This window comes from Calypte anna, chromosome 3 (genome assembly GCF_003957555.1).
Source record: "Calypte anna isolate BGI_N300 chromosome 3, bCalAnn1_v1.p, whole genome shotgun sequence".
In the NCBI taxonomy this organism is placed as follows: Eukaryota; Metazoa; Chordata; class Aves; order Apodiformes; family Trochilidae; genus Calypte; species Calypte anna.
Window position 1 is genome coordinate 112,334,690 of NC_044246.1, and position 14,496 is coordinate 112,349,185.

General features: G+C 49.2%; 1 protein-coding gene across 1 annotated transcript in view; it reads right to left on the reverse strand.

Moving 5' to 3' along the window:
- Positions 1–228: 228 nt before the first annotated feature.
- Positions 229–14,496, reverse strand: part of LOC103530602 (L-threonine 3-dehydrogenase, mitochondrial) — a 33,694-nt gene continuing 19,426 nt past the window's right edge. The window contains exons 10-11 of the transcript XR_003987327.1: positions 5,053–5,055; positions 229–239 (exon numbers count right to left, since the gene is read on the reverse strand). The gene's annotated coding sequence lies outside the window, so the exon portion shown is untranslated. The remainder of the gene's footprint in view (positions 240–5,052; positions 5,056–14,496) is intronic.

Below are 14,496 nucleotides of genomic sequence, written 5' to 3' on the forward strand. Positions count from 1 at the left end.
CCCAAAGGAGGCTGCAGGTGGGACCTCTTGATCCTCCTGGACAGTAAAATGTTTTCCTCAGAGCTGAGCAGTGTCCTTGGCTCTGCACACCAGTCTCTAGCAGTAACTATAAACATCAAGTCTTATCAATCCTAGAAGCACACACTGTCTGAGAAACTTGCTGTTCATTTCAGCAAGTGCAGCTCCTGACAAGAGACTTAGCTAAAAGCAAAAGTACAAGACAGAAAATCACCTTTATCCTGGCCCAAACCAGGACAACAGGAGAACATATTATTTTGTGAAAATGAAGGTCATTGTTAAGTGAGCAGGTAGAAGCCACAAATTCTGGAATATTTTGAGGCACAGCTGAGGTTGAAGAGTACATGGGGAAAGAAATTTTGAGGTTTGCTTTATGCTTATAATATTCCTTGGTCACCAGCTTCTGGACACCATAGCAGAGATGTTGGGGAAAAAGATCCAACCCATGAGGGTGGGTGTTTGAAAATTGAGTTTTTCATGTCTGAGTTTTGTGTCCCCCAACCTTACCAAGATGGTTTTTTCTGCTTGGTTTCTGAATTCATGCAATTCAGGTTCCAGCTCTTCATGCCTTGTGTGTTCTGCTCGTATTACCAGGGCTTGGGGGTTGAGTTTAGAGGGGTAATTTCTCCTCTAGACAAGAGGTTTGAATTAGCCTCAGCTCTGCTTGGCTCCAGCTTTCCCCTGGGAAGAGGTGAGACTGGTGGGGTCAACGTCCCCAAACTTAAGAGACTCCCAGGTCAGAACCTGGTTGCCCCACCACAAAGGAAATCAGCCTCATCCATGCCCCCATAGACCTGATTTCCACATGTTGATATTCTGCTCTGAAACAAGGTTGGGATTAGATTTGATAGCCCCAAAATGTCCTCTACTGGTGGCAAAAGCCTTGGGACTGATGAGGATGCTCTCTGCACCCAGGTAGGTCCAGGCTGCTTCTCCTGGGCTCCAAGCTTGAAGCAAAATCAGTGTTGTGGGTCGAGGCCACCAGCAATCCACAAAGCAACCCTGGACATCCTTTTCAGATGCAGGTACCCCAAAATCCTTGCATGGAGTGGTTCTAGGAGTCTTTGGCATTGGAAGCATGAAGGGGTACAAGGGGGTTAAGTGAAAACTAAACCACATGTGCCCAGCATCCTGCATCCTACTTGCTAGAAGGCAAGGATTGGAGCAATGGCAGATGGATCACCTCTCCCCCACACACACACACACTTTGACTGGAGACAGTTTTGGGGTAACAAACCCCCTGTGGGGTTTGGAACATGAGACACTCAGGCACTTCACAAAGAGATGGGGAGCAGCAAGGTGGGCTGAGCCCCAACATCCCATAGGCAACCTGCTTCAGGAAAGGGAACCTTTGATTTGTTAATGAGTTGGGAGCACCTTTAACTTCTTTCAGAGGAGTTACCCCTAATTTAGTCATTGCTTTGCTGGCTATGTAAGCAGCTTTTTTTTGTAGGATGTCACTGAAACCTAAAGCATCCTGAAACCTAAAGACATCTCAGCAGTTTTCCTGAACGCTGGGTGAGGGCCAAAGGGAACTTCACAACATTCATCACCCAAAGCTCAGGGATCTTGAGGACTTGCAGCCCTCAAGGAGGTGTTTGAAAGCCTCCTCTCAGGAGGTGTTGAAGTCAGAAGAGGGTCCTCCTTCCAATGGGGCTGATTTCAAGAGAGGGTTTTGAATTGCAGTCATGTTGGCATGAAGGAGACACTTCCCTGCTCAGGGACACCCCATGCCCACCATGATGCCACGTGGCAGGAGTGGTCCCAAGAAACCTTGAATTTTGACCAAGGTAAAGGGAAAAGAAAGCAGTGACCAAGGATTGTTGTTCTCTGTCAGATGATGTGTCCTAGATCAGATCTTGATCTAGTTGCAGATGTCCCTGTTCACTCCAGAGTTTTTGGACTAAATGACCTTTAAAGGTCCCTTCCCATCCAAACCATTCTGTGATTTGATTCCATGAGGTCCTTCAGCCACCCTGGCAGAAGGGCCTCCATCTCTCAGAGACCATATAGTCACAAAGTGGAGAAGTTATTGTTCCCAGTCACTCTTCCATCCTACCACGAACCCCTTCCCTTCCAGATTTGAGGTAGAAATCCTTCATTTTGTAAGCAGCAGGCCAAAACCTCGTGAGCAAACATAACCCAGCAGAGATGCCCATGGTCCATCAAGTGGCTCCATCTCCTGGCAGGCAGGGACTGGATTTGCTGGCACAAAAGCAGCAAATGAAACCCACTCCAGTCTGCACCTCTTTGCACAGAGCCTTGTGAGAGGTTTAGCACAGAGCTGTCAGGCTTGGAAAAGCCCTCAAAGGTCATCACGTCCATCTGCTATCTAGAGCTTCACCTCATATTAACCCCATGTGAACAGGAACAGGAACCCAGAGCTCCTCTGAGGCCAGGACAAAGTTCATTAGTGTGGAATTCCATCAGCAATCACAGCAAAAAGGCCAAAAGATACCTAAACAGAAGGGCCACCCCCCAGCCACAAGCCACCAGGTCACATCCATGTCCTTGTACAGTGCCTATGAGAGGCAAAGGAAGGTTTGCTGGCTCCAGAAATTGTAATTAGCTTGAGTGGGAGACTGGGAATAATAATAGTGCAGCATATATCATCTTTTTAACAAGTTCCCATGACCTCTTCCCTGAACTTCAGCCTCTCCCCTTGCTCCCTTACCCACTCATCTCCAGGGTTTCACATTGCTGGGTGAAAGGGAAGGTCAACCTCTTGGTTCCAAGCTCACTCAGCCCTTAGAAAATGCAGATTGAGAGATCTGGAAAAGCCCCAGATCATTCTCCAGCCCCAGGGGAGGAGAAGCTACACACAAACCAGTGCTGCCCACACCGATGGTTCCATCAATCCTCACACCAAGATGGTGTCCACCTGATGCAAACACTTCTGCCAGGGGTTTTCTCTGCCGCTGAATGATCCTCTTTGTCCTTTTCCAGTCCCCAGTCACCCTGCTCCATCCCTTAGTTTTGCCTCTTCACCCCAGGGTGATGCCCACGATGTAGAGAAGGTGGCAGTGAGATTCTTGATCTTCATCCAAGTCCTGCTGAGGGCTTCTGGAAAATCCTTCTTAATTCCTCTTCCTCCAGAAAGTCTTTTTTTCTTCTTCTTTTTCCTTCTTTCTTTTCTTTCTCCTTTTTCTTTTTCTTTTTCATTTTTCTCTCTCTTTTTCATTTTATTTTTCTCTTTTTCTTTTCCTTTTTCCCTTTTCTTTTTCCTTTTCTTTTTTCCTTTTTTTCTTTTTCTTTTTCTTTTTCTTTTTCTTTTTTTTTCTTTTTTCTTTTTCTCTTTCTTTTTCTTTTTCCTCTTTCTTCTTTTTCTTTCTCTTTTTTCTTTTCTTTTCTTTTTCTTTTTCTTTTTCTTTTTCTTTTTCTTTTTCTTTTTCTTTTTCTTTTTTTTCTTTTCCTTTTCCTTTTTCTTTCCTTTCTCTTTTCCTTTTTCGTTTTCTTTTTCCTGAAAACCACTGAAATAATTTGAGATTATGAACAGTTCTTGAGGCAGAATGTACCCTGACTGGGAACTTGCTCCTTGCTAGCAGAAGAGACCCTTTGCCACCTCTCTGTGCCTCTAACCCATCACCTTCTGTACCCACACTGCAAACACAGCCCTTTGGCTCCTTGAGATGAAGTCCCCTCACCAGCCAGGGATCAGTGGTTTTCCCCCTTTGACCTGGAGACCCAACCAGCACTGTGGCTCAGGAGGCTCCAAAGGTTGATGAGAAGAAGACACTGTTGTCTTCTCCTGGCATGGACTCCACAAGATGGGTTGAAGACCCCTTGGATAGCCCGGACTCTCCCCAGACCCCTTTCTCTGATGGGCTTTAATGAGAGTCATCACTCTGTTAAACCACCCCATGCATTCAAATCCACCCTGGTCCTCCTTTGATGTTCTCCCAGGTCCCCAGCCACTCCTTATTCCCCTCTTCCCTCCCCAGTGTCTTCAAGTCAGAACAAGAACCATAGAAAGGGAAAAAAAAACCAACCCAATGTGTTCCCAGCTGCAGCCCATGGGGAAAAGGTGCAGGGAGCTAATTATAGAGTGGTGCATCAGAGCCATCAATAATTCAGGAACATCTGAAACTGAGCTGGAAATGAGATGGAGAGTATCCTGCATGCTCAGCTGCTGAAGCACCCAATGCTGTTCTCCTCTCAGGGTCAGAGTGGCCAAGCTGTGGGTGAGCACATGGGATCCAGCACCCTCATCCATCCATTTCAAGGGGTAGACACCAAATTCAGGGTCTCCATCCTTCCTCCTGCTTCACTGACAAAGGGAGACAGAAGGATCCTGCTGAAGGCCAGGTTGGATGGAGCCTTGAGAAACCTGATCTGGTGGGAGGTGTCCCTGCCCAAACAGAGGGTTTGGATCTGGATGAGCTTTAAGGTCCCTTCCAACCCAAACCAGTCTGAGATTCTATGATTATTATCTCCAGGTTTCCAAGCTACACCTTGCTCCTAAGATCTCCCTCCCAAAGACATTTATTTCCTCTTCCCACACTCAGGTCTGTGCTTTTTTTTTTTACCCTGTATAAGGTTTTGAACTTTCTGGAATAGGATTTTATTTCAGGGGGTTAGGGCCTCCAGCACTGTGGGGTTTGTGGCACTGTAGGGATGCTCCACTCTTACCATCCTTGAGATGTTGGGAGGAGGCTTCACACATTCGTGAGCATCCTTTAAATTTAGAGGGAGCAGGGAGAAGGGAAAATGGAAGGTAAAAACCTGAACTTAACACAGGGGACATCTCTCTTGCTCATTTCAGGATCCAGCCCATCCTTGGATGCATTTCTTACCAGTTGAGCTCCTGGAAGGACACATGCCCACCCCACCTCAGCTTCAGCAAACCCAAACCAATTGCTTTTGCTAAAGGAAATGAACCCAAGGAATTCCGATGTCTGCAACCCCCTGAGAACCCAGCCCAAGTGTCTCTGGCCTGTCTCATGCAGACACCACATGAAGGAGCTTTCAGACACCTCCTGGTTGGTCAGAACCAACACCCACCCCATGAGCACTCCTGTGTACCAGGGCAAACACAGCCTGACCCCATGGAGACACCACAAGATGACACACATACACCTGGACACCAACCTCTTCAGACACTCAGAGACTACTGGCAGGGTGGCTGAGTTTAAGTTCTTAACACCTCAAAAGAGGGGACAAGAAGAAAAACCCCTCACCCCAGCCACCTGGCACCCACGACACCCAATGCAATTAAAAATGAGGACAAAATTCCCACAGGGCTTCAAAGTGCTGTCCCACAGGACACAGGTCCTTGTGCTGACTCAAATATTAGAGACCTGAAGGACCTGACTTGCTCTGAACATCCCCCAGTGTCTGTGGGACCAGCTCCAAAGAGGTGCTGGTTCTGTAGTGTGGGATGTCCCAGAAGAGACCTTCACGGCTGCTATTGAAGGTCTCAGCTGAGGCTCTGGCTCCCTCTCCTGACACCTTTTACTGATCCAAATATCCTCCCAAAAGCCAGTGAGGAAGGAAGCAGGGTTGCTTATCACCCTTTAGGTCTGGGCTACAAGCAAAAAAATAAAAAAATAAAATGAGTGGTTCAGGTGTCCCCCAAAATCCAATTTTGGTGGTGGTTCACCCAAGGAAAACTTCGATGGAGTAATTAGATGCAATGTGTTTCAGCAAGCATTCTCCAGGAAAACCCTGGTAATGATGCTGCACCAAATGACAGCACCCAAAGGACCCTGCCAAGCATGGCCACTGCCCACATCCATATGGGATACACAACTTTCCTCCAGACCTATGGTGAGCTTCCCCTATGTCCATCTCTTTCCATCACATCAGGGAAGTGACTGTGCCTCTGTGTTGGGCACTGATGAGGCCACATCTCAAATCCTGGGGTCAGTTCTGGGCCCCTCAGGACAAGAAGGACATTGAAGGGGTGGAACATGTCCAGAGAAGGAGAATGGAGCTGGGGAAGGGTCTGGAGGACAAGTCTGACCAGGAGGAGCTGAGGGCATTTGGGATGTTCAGCCTGGAGCAAAGGAGGTTGAGGGGAGACCTTCTCATTCTCTACAGCTCCTGCAAAGGAGGTTGGAGCCAGGGAGGTTGGTTCCCAAGGAAGAAGCAATAGGACAAGAGGAAAAGGTCTCAAGTTGCACCAGGGGAGGTTCAGGTTGGATATGAGGAACAATTTCTTCTTGGAAAGGGTTGTCAGGACCAGGCTGCCCAGGGCAGGGGTGGAGTCCCCATCCCTGGTGGGATTTCCAAGCCCTGGAGATGTGGTGCTGAGGGACATGGGGCAGGGGTGGCCTTGGCAGTGCTGGGTTAATGGTTGGACTTGGTGATCTTGAAGGTTTTTCCCAGCCAGAGAGATTCTGTGATTCTGTGAATGGCAGCTACAAAGGAGATGGAGACTCCCTTTTAACAAGGGAAATGAAAGGAGTGATGAGGATAAATTTTTCCTCTTGTGTCCTGGGGAGAAATCTTGGGGAGATTCCAGTCAGACACAAGAGGAAAAATTTTCACAAGAATGGTCATCCATGGGGAGAATCTCCCCAGGGATTCAGGGAGATGATCGATCTCCCTACCTTGGACACTTTTAAGATTCATCTGGGCAGGGTACTGGGACATCTCCAGACCATAGTTTGGCCAAGAAAGGTTGGCCCAGATGTTCCTTGTGCCCCCTTCCAACCTGGAATTCCATGACCCTATGAAGATATTTACTTGAAAGGCTGTGTTTTGTTCCCTCCTGTCCAGGATTGTCCCCCATGGGGATGCCAGCAGCAGCACAGGGACTCAGTGTTTGGGCTCAGACCCTCGACCTCCTTCTCCTGGATGTTCTCTGCCCCCCTCCCCTGCTCCTCTTCCATGCTTCCACCAGTAGATGGCAAGACAAGTCCACATTTTGGGGGGAGAGTAGCACCAAGCCCAAGAAAGAGAGACCTGTTCTGGGGAAGGGCTTCTCTGGTGTCTAATTTGAGGTTCAGCTCACTCTTGGACATCTGCTCCTTCCAGATGTCCATGCCTCAAAAGTTCTTCAGAGTTGGGATTTTTTTTATCTCTGGAGACCTTGGCTGAAGTGAGCCATGGGATGTAATAATTACTGGGGGAGCACTGGTGAGCAGACAGACAACATTTGGGCAGATAATCCTTCATTGGTTTTAGAAATGGAGTTAATGGACTTTTCATAGAATCATAGAATCATAGAATCATAGAATCATAGAATTGGCTGGGTTGGAAGGGACCTCAGGGATCATCGAGTCCAACCCTTGATCCACTCCCCCCGTGGTTCCCAGCCCATGGCACTCAGTGCCACATCCAGGCTCTTTTGAAATATCTCCAGACACGGAGAATCCACTACTTCCCTGGGCAGCCCATTCCAATGCCTGATCACCCTCTCCAGAAAGAAATTCTTTCTAATATCCAACCTAAACCTCCCCTGGCACAACTTGAGACCCTGCCCTCTTGTCTCGTTGAAAGTCGTCTGGCAAAAGAGCCCAACCCCCCCCTGGCTCCAACCTCCTTTCAGGGAGTTGGAGAGAGTGATGAGGTCTCCTCTGAGCCGCCTCTTCTTTAGGCTGAACACCCCCAGCTCCCTCAGCCTCTCCTCATAGGGCCTGTGCTCGAGTCCCTTCACCAGCCTGGTTGCCCTCCTTTTGACCTGCTCCAGGACCTCAATCTCCTTCCTGAGCTGAGGGGCCCAGAACTGGACACAGGACTCAAGCTGTGGCCTCCCCAGGGCTGAGCACAGGGGCAGAATCCCTTCCCTGGACCTGCTGGCCACGCTGTTCCTGACACAGCCCAGGATGCCATTGGCCTTCTTGGCCACCTGGGCACACTGCTGGCTCCTCTTCAGCTTCCTGGCAATCCAGACTCCCAGGTCCCTTTCTGCCTGGCTGCTCTCCAGCCACTCTGTCCCCAGCCTGTAGGCTGCATGGGGTTGTATTTTTTTTGTTTGATTGTTTGTTTTTGGGTTTTTTTGTGGTTTTTTTGTTTGTTTGTTTGTTTGTTTGTTTTGTTTTGTTTTGTTTGTTTCTCATGAATCATTCTTCCAAATTTACATGTCAATCAGGGAAAGAGCTGGAGGACACAGCTGCAGCACAGGAGCTTTGGGAAAAGGGAAGAGCAAGGAGGAATGGCTGGATGCTGAGTCCTCTACAAAATAACTGAAAGAGCAACGTGCAAAAGTCCTTGCAGGTCACCTGGCTGCCCTTCCCCAGTTCCCATTTTTAATGCCTTTGGGATTTATTCCAGGGACCACTTGCCTCTCCCTCCATAAGCTTCCCACCCTCCTGCTTATGGGGCCATGAGGGTTTCTGAGGCATCAGGTATGTAGGATTAGACTGGATCTCAGGAAGAAGTTTTCAGTAAGAGGGTGCTGAGACTCTGGAACAGATTGCCCAGAGAAGCTGTGGCTGCCCCATCCCTGGAGGTGTTCAAGCCCAGGCTGGATGAGGCTTGGAGCAACCTGGGCTGGATGAGAGGTATCCCTGCCCATGGCAGGAGGGTTGGAGGAGATGATCCAACCTAAGGTTCCTTCCAACCTAAGATATTCTATGTATGGCTGAGGACAGGAAATCTCCACTCCTTGAGGACAGGGACCACTCTGCCAACCTCTCCCAGCTGCTGGCACAGGCTTGGTGACAGCAGTGTGACATTTGCTATCTCCTAATAGTGCCTGGAGTCATTGTAAGGGTTGCAAGAACCACAGAGGGACCAAAGGTCCTTGAGTCACCAGCATGCACATGGCCCTTATCAGACACCCAGGTTGAACTACACCAACACATGGGAGAGACAAAGGAGGGCAATAAAGTTTAAAGCAAAACCCATCACGTTGCAGAGGAACTGCACTGCTCAGGTTATGATGTTGGATTCCCCCTGAAACGCTGATCATAGCTGGACAGGGAAAAAAAGGCAGGGAAAATAGTGATAAAGTTGCTTTAAAAAGTTGTTGGGAAGGGGAGAGCTGGTTTTACATAAGAACGTGTATCCTGGTTGTGCACAGCCCCCAGTTTACCTTCAGAAAACAAACAAACAAACAAAAAAAAACCAAACCCAAACAAACTCCAGTATCTGGGAAGTATCACATCATTAACCAGCACGATGTACTCAGCATGCTCAGGATTTCAAAATCTGAGGTGGAGAAGGGAGAGGGATGTGGAAATGCAAAGAGGTGTTGTTGGGTTTTTTTGGCCTGGGCTTCCTCTCTGAGGACAGAGCTACCCCCACCTCCCCACTTCTCCAAAATCTCCCCCTGAATGATTCCTCTGAGGTCAGAGAGAAGAAACCTGGGCCAGATGTGCCTCTGACACCAACCTTGGCCATGGAAAAACCCTTTCCCAAGACTTCTCATGCTCCAGCAGTGTTGCTTGCCCCACTCACACCCCAAATCAAAACCATAGCTACACACCAAGGGTCTCTCAAGCCCAGAGCAGTGCTCACCATTTCTTGGCCAAAGACTGCACTAATTAATTAATGGCTTCTGGGGAGAGGACAAGTCAAGCCTTAAATTAAACTTTCCACTTCAACAGATGTCTCAGCAGGGATGGAAAACCCTGCCCTGGCCAGATGACAAATAAAGATACAACAGGTTCCATGTGTCTTGGAAGAGATGGGGATGAAGCTCCTTGTGGGATGAAAGGTGGATACAGAGGGAAGGAGCTTGGAAAGAATTATGCAAGCAGCTCCTGCCTCCAGCTCAGCAAATATTTAATCACCATCCCTGGATGAAAAAACCAACATCATGAAGATACACCAGCAGGGAGCAGAAATGTCTTGGCAATGACTGCAAAGCATTGGAAGAGCACTTGGGGCTTTGGGTTCCTCAGGTGGAGCTGCTGGCAGAGTCACCACCCGTCTGAGTGGTTCCTCTCACCACATTGTTACCTCAAAGAGTTTGATTGGGGTCTTTCTTTCAAAAATGCTGAATGGCCCTGAGTCAAGAGGGAGTGTACTCAGCCCTGTACACAGCCCTGGTGAGGCCACACCTCGAGTCCTGTGTCCAGTTCTGTGCCCCCCAGTTCAGGAAGGATATCGAGGTCCTGGAGCAAGTCCAAAGGAGGGCAACCAGGCTGGTGAAGGGACTCGAGCACAGACCCTATGAGGAGAGGCTGAGGGAGCTGGGGGTGTTCAGCCTAAAGAAGAGGAGGCTCAGAGGAGACCTCATTGCTGTCTACAACTCCCTGAAAGGAGGTTGGAGCCAGGGGGGGGTTGGGCTCTTTTGCCAAATGACTTTCAACAAGACAAGAGGGCAGGGTCTCAAGTTGTGCCAGGGGAAGTTTAGGTTGGATATTAGAAAGAATTTCTTTACGGAGAGGGTGATCAGGCATTGGAATGGGCTGCCCAGGGAAGTAGTGGATTCTCCGTGTCTGGAGATATTTCAAAAGAGACTGGATGTGGCACTGAGTGCCATGGGCTGGGAACTGCAGTGGGAGTGGATCAAGGGTTGGACTTGATGATCTCTGAGGTCCCTTCCAACCCAGCCCATTCTATGATTCTATGATTCTATGTTTCTGAGAAAGAAAAGGAGCCCTGAAGTTTTTTTTTTACTTATTAAAACCCTGTGTTTCTGTTTTTTAAAAAATAATAAAGACAAAACTCCTACATAATCCAATATCAACATCATGAACAATTTTTTTTTTCCTGGTAGAGACTGTGGGGAGTGGGAAGAAATTTGGACAAATCTTCACAGCTAAAGCTGAATCCAACTCTGCTGAGTTTGCCTTGCAAAGGAGAGGAGGGGGGAGGCAGCTGGGATGTGCAGTGGATCCGGGACACTGTGTCTGGTTGGATTTTTTGGGAAGGACATCAGGCAGAGAGCTCTGATCACTCCATAACACCAAAGCCCCAGAACTCCCTATCAGGGAAGGTCTCAAATCCTCATGTTCTGTCTAGACAGCATTTCTAGGGAAATCCAAAACACCAGGGCAAGGGGAGGTATCCAGATTTCATGTTCTCCTCCTACCTCTTTGAATTCCCTTCCAGGTTCCCCTTTTCACACCTATTGAAGTTGTGGCCAGGTCTGGGAGTCCACGTTGTCCAGGCCAAATGGGACCTACACACCCTCTCCACTTGGCCTCTTTAGATGTTCCACTGAGTATTAAATGGGTCTCAGAGAGAACAGGAAAGATGGAAGAGGACCCTGCAGGGACAAGCAATGGGGAGACTTTTTTCTGCATTTCTGTCAAAGCAGGTGGCAGATAGATGCTGAGGTCCACAAGGACCAGAAAAGGTGACCCAAGGCTGCTGGATCCCATCCTCCTCCTCGGGTTTCCATCCTGATGACATCTTTCTTCCTTCTGTGCACAGTGCTCTCCTTCCCCATCACTTCACCATGGTGGCTGCAGCTCAAAGCTCCTCCAAACTGCCCTGGACACTTTCAAAGACACAATATCTGGATGGGGCAACATTTTGTCCCCAGGGACTGAGCTAGAAGCCTTCCTAGGCAATGTGGATCTTGCTGGATCCACTCTCCCACCAGCTGAGGACCTGCAGAGGTCACTGGCAGGCATGGGGATGGGTGGGAAATGTCCCCTCTCTATCTCTCTCCCAAAGGCTCAGTGTTATCTTAGGCAAATATCCCAAGCCCTGTTGCCAGGCAGAGAGGCTGGAGGTGGAAAATCTGCTCCTGGCACTGATCCCAGGAATGCTGCCAACAGAGCAAATACCCACCAGGTCAGCCATGGGTCATGGGCAGCTCATCCATCTGCTCTGTCATCTACAGCATCTCCAGTGGGACCCTATTGCTCTTGTGCAATGGATGGGGCAGGTTTCCCACCTGGCAAGAAGACAACAAACCTGAGGGCCAGCAAGACAAAAAGTTATGGAATTATAGAATAAAGGAATCATAGAATCAAGGAATCATAGGATGTCAGGGGTTGGAAGGGACCTTTATATCCAATCCAACCTCCCAGCCCCAGCAGGATCCCCCAGGGCAGGACACACAGAACACATCCAGGGGGGTTTGGAAAGGCTCCAGAGAAGGAGACTCCACAACCTCTCTGGGCAGCCTGGGCCAGGGCTCCCTCACCCTCACACTCCACAAGTTTCTCCTCAGCTTGAGCTGGAACTTCCTCTGTTCCAGCTCCAACCCATTATTCCTTGTCCTCTTCCTGGGCACCCCCAAAAAGAGATTGGCCCCTTCCTCCTGACACCCACCCCTCAGATATTTAGAGACATTGATCAGATCCCCTCTCAGCCTTCTCTTCTCAAGGCTTTTTTCAGGTCTCTCAGTCTCTCTTCCCAGCAGAGATGCTCAAGTCCCTTCATCATCCTCACAGCTCTTCCTTGGACTCTCTCCAGTGGATCCCTGTCTCTCTTGAACTGGGAAGCCAAAAGCTGGATCCAGTATTCCAGGTGTGGTCTCACCAAGGCAGAGTAGAGGGGAAGCAGAACCTCCCTAGGTCTGCTGGACACACTTTTCCTGATGCACCCTAGGACATCACTGGTCCTCTTGGCTACAAGGACACATTGTTGACCCATGAAGAATTTACTCTCCACCAGGACTCCAAGGCCTTTTCCCATGGAGCTGCTTTCCAGCAGGACATCCTCAAATCTATACTGGTGGCTGGTGTTATTCCTACCCAGATTCAGGACTCTACAATTGTCCTTATTGAACTTCATGAAGTTGAAGAAAGAATCATGGAAGCATAAAACAGTTTGGATTGGAAGTGATCTTAAAGATCATCTCATTCCAACCAAATCTCAAAGCCCCTCAGAATCACAAGGCTCCAGGAGGCAGAGCTTTAGGAAAGGCACCAAATCTCATGAATCTTGGGCTTCAGCTGCAAAGAACCAGCAGTGCCAGCTGAAAGGGAAGTGAATGGTCAATGGGTGAACTCTGGACTTGGCTTTATCTCCCCTGGCACGTTGCTTCTGCAACTGCCTTGTTGGCAAGGGGGTCTTCACCCTGACATTAGGGAAAGGCTGGAGAGGTTTGGGGGTAAAATGATGTCATCCTTGCAGCAATGCTCCCTTCTTGCTAAATAATGATCAGGACACTGCTTACCTGGGAGCTGCCCTCTGCCAAGAACCTCTTGGGTGACCTAAAGGTCACTTGGTCCAGCCAGCAACACAGTGTGACCTCAGCACGAGAGGGAAACTCTCAGGGAGATGTTTGTCCTGCCAAGAACATGGTCTCAGCCCTTTCCTCTGGATAAGGAGGGGGATGTTGGGACCCACAGGATTGGGAACAAAGGCAGGGACTTGTTGAGCAAGCAGCAGGAAGGTGGAGGCCACATCTGTTGAGCTTGAGAGGGACAGGGGACAAAGGTTTTGGTTTGGGGAAGTTATTCAAGAACCTCCTCATCCTTCTCCCAGGGGTGGCTGGATGATGAAGTCCCAGGAGCTTGATGGAAAAGATGGGTTGGAGATGGCCAAGCCCCAAGGAGGAACCCATCCAAGCCCTTGCTGTGGTGTCACATCCTCTTCCTCCTGCTTCTCAGTTCCCCATGCATGGACACAAAGCCACCAATACAAGGGCTACATGAGTAACCTGAGCAGAGTCTGGGGTCTCTCTGGCTGGCACAGTCTGGGCAAAACCCTATATTGGATTTGTTTTCCCTCCTATACAAGGTCTCTCCTTCAAAATTCCCTGCTGGGTATGGTTCCTGCTCGGGGATGTTGGTGAAGCTGTTTACAGGAGGAAAGGCTTCATGGAGCTGATCTAAGCTGAAGTCAAGGCAAAAAAACTTAAACAACCATAAGACCCCAGAACAAGATGAGGGTGGCTGACAACACAATGAGATCACAGAATCCCAGACTGGTTTGGACTGGAAGGGATCTTAAAGATCATCTCAGTCCAACTCCCACTGCAGGGACACCTCTCACCAGCCCAGGTTGCTCCAAGCCCCATCCAACCTGGGCTGAGACACTGCCAGGGATGGGGCAGCCACAGCTTCTCTGGGAAACCTGGACCAAAGTCTCAGAGTAAAGATTTTCTTCCCAATATCTCATCTAAATCTCCCCTCTTGCAGGGAGATCCCCTACAAAACATACCCCTTTGGAAAGGACCTCTGGGACCATCAAGTCCAACCCTTGATCCACTCCCCCCATGGTTCCCAGCCAATGGCACTGAGTGCCAAATCCAGTATCTTCTTAAAAACCTCCAGGGATGGAGAATCCACCCCCTTTCTGTAGCACTTAAGAGAATTCAGTTGGAGAGAATGGGTCAACAGAACCACAAGATCAGAGTGAAGTAGGTGGAAAGAGCAGGGTGCTGCTACCTCCTCTCCTCTCCTCTCCTCTCCTCTCCTCTCCTCTCCTCTCCTCTCCTCTCCTCTCCTCTCCTCTCCTCTCCTCTCCTCTCCTCTCCTCTCCTCTCCTCTCCTCTCCTCTCCTCTCCTCTCCTCTCCTCTCCTCTCCTCTCCTCTCCTCTCCTCTCCTCTCCTCTCCTCTCCTCTCCTCTCCTCTCCTCTCCTCTCCTCTCCTCTCCTCTCCTCTCCTCTCCTCTCCTCTCCCAGATGTTCCCATTGTTAGAAAATCTAAAAAAAAGGCTTTTTTTAACCTGCAGGGAGT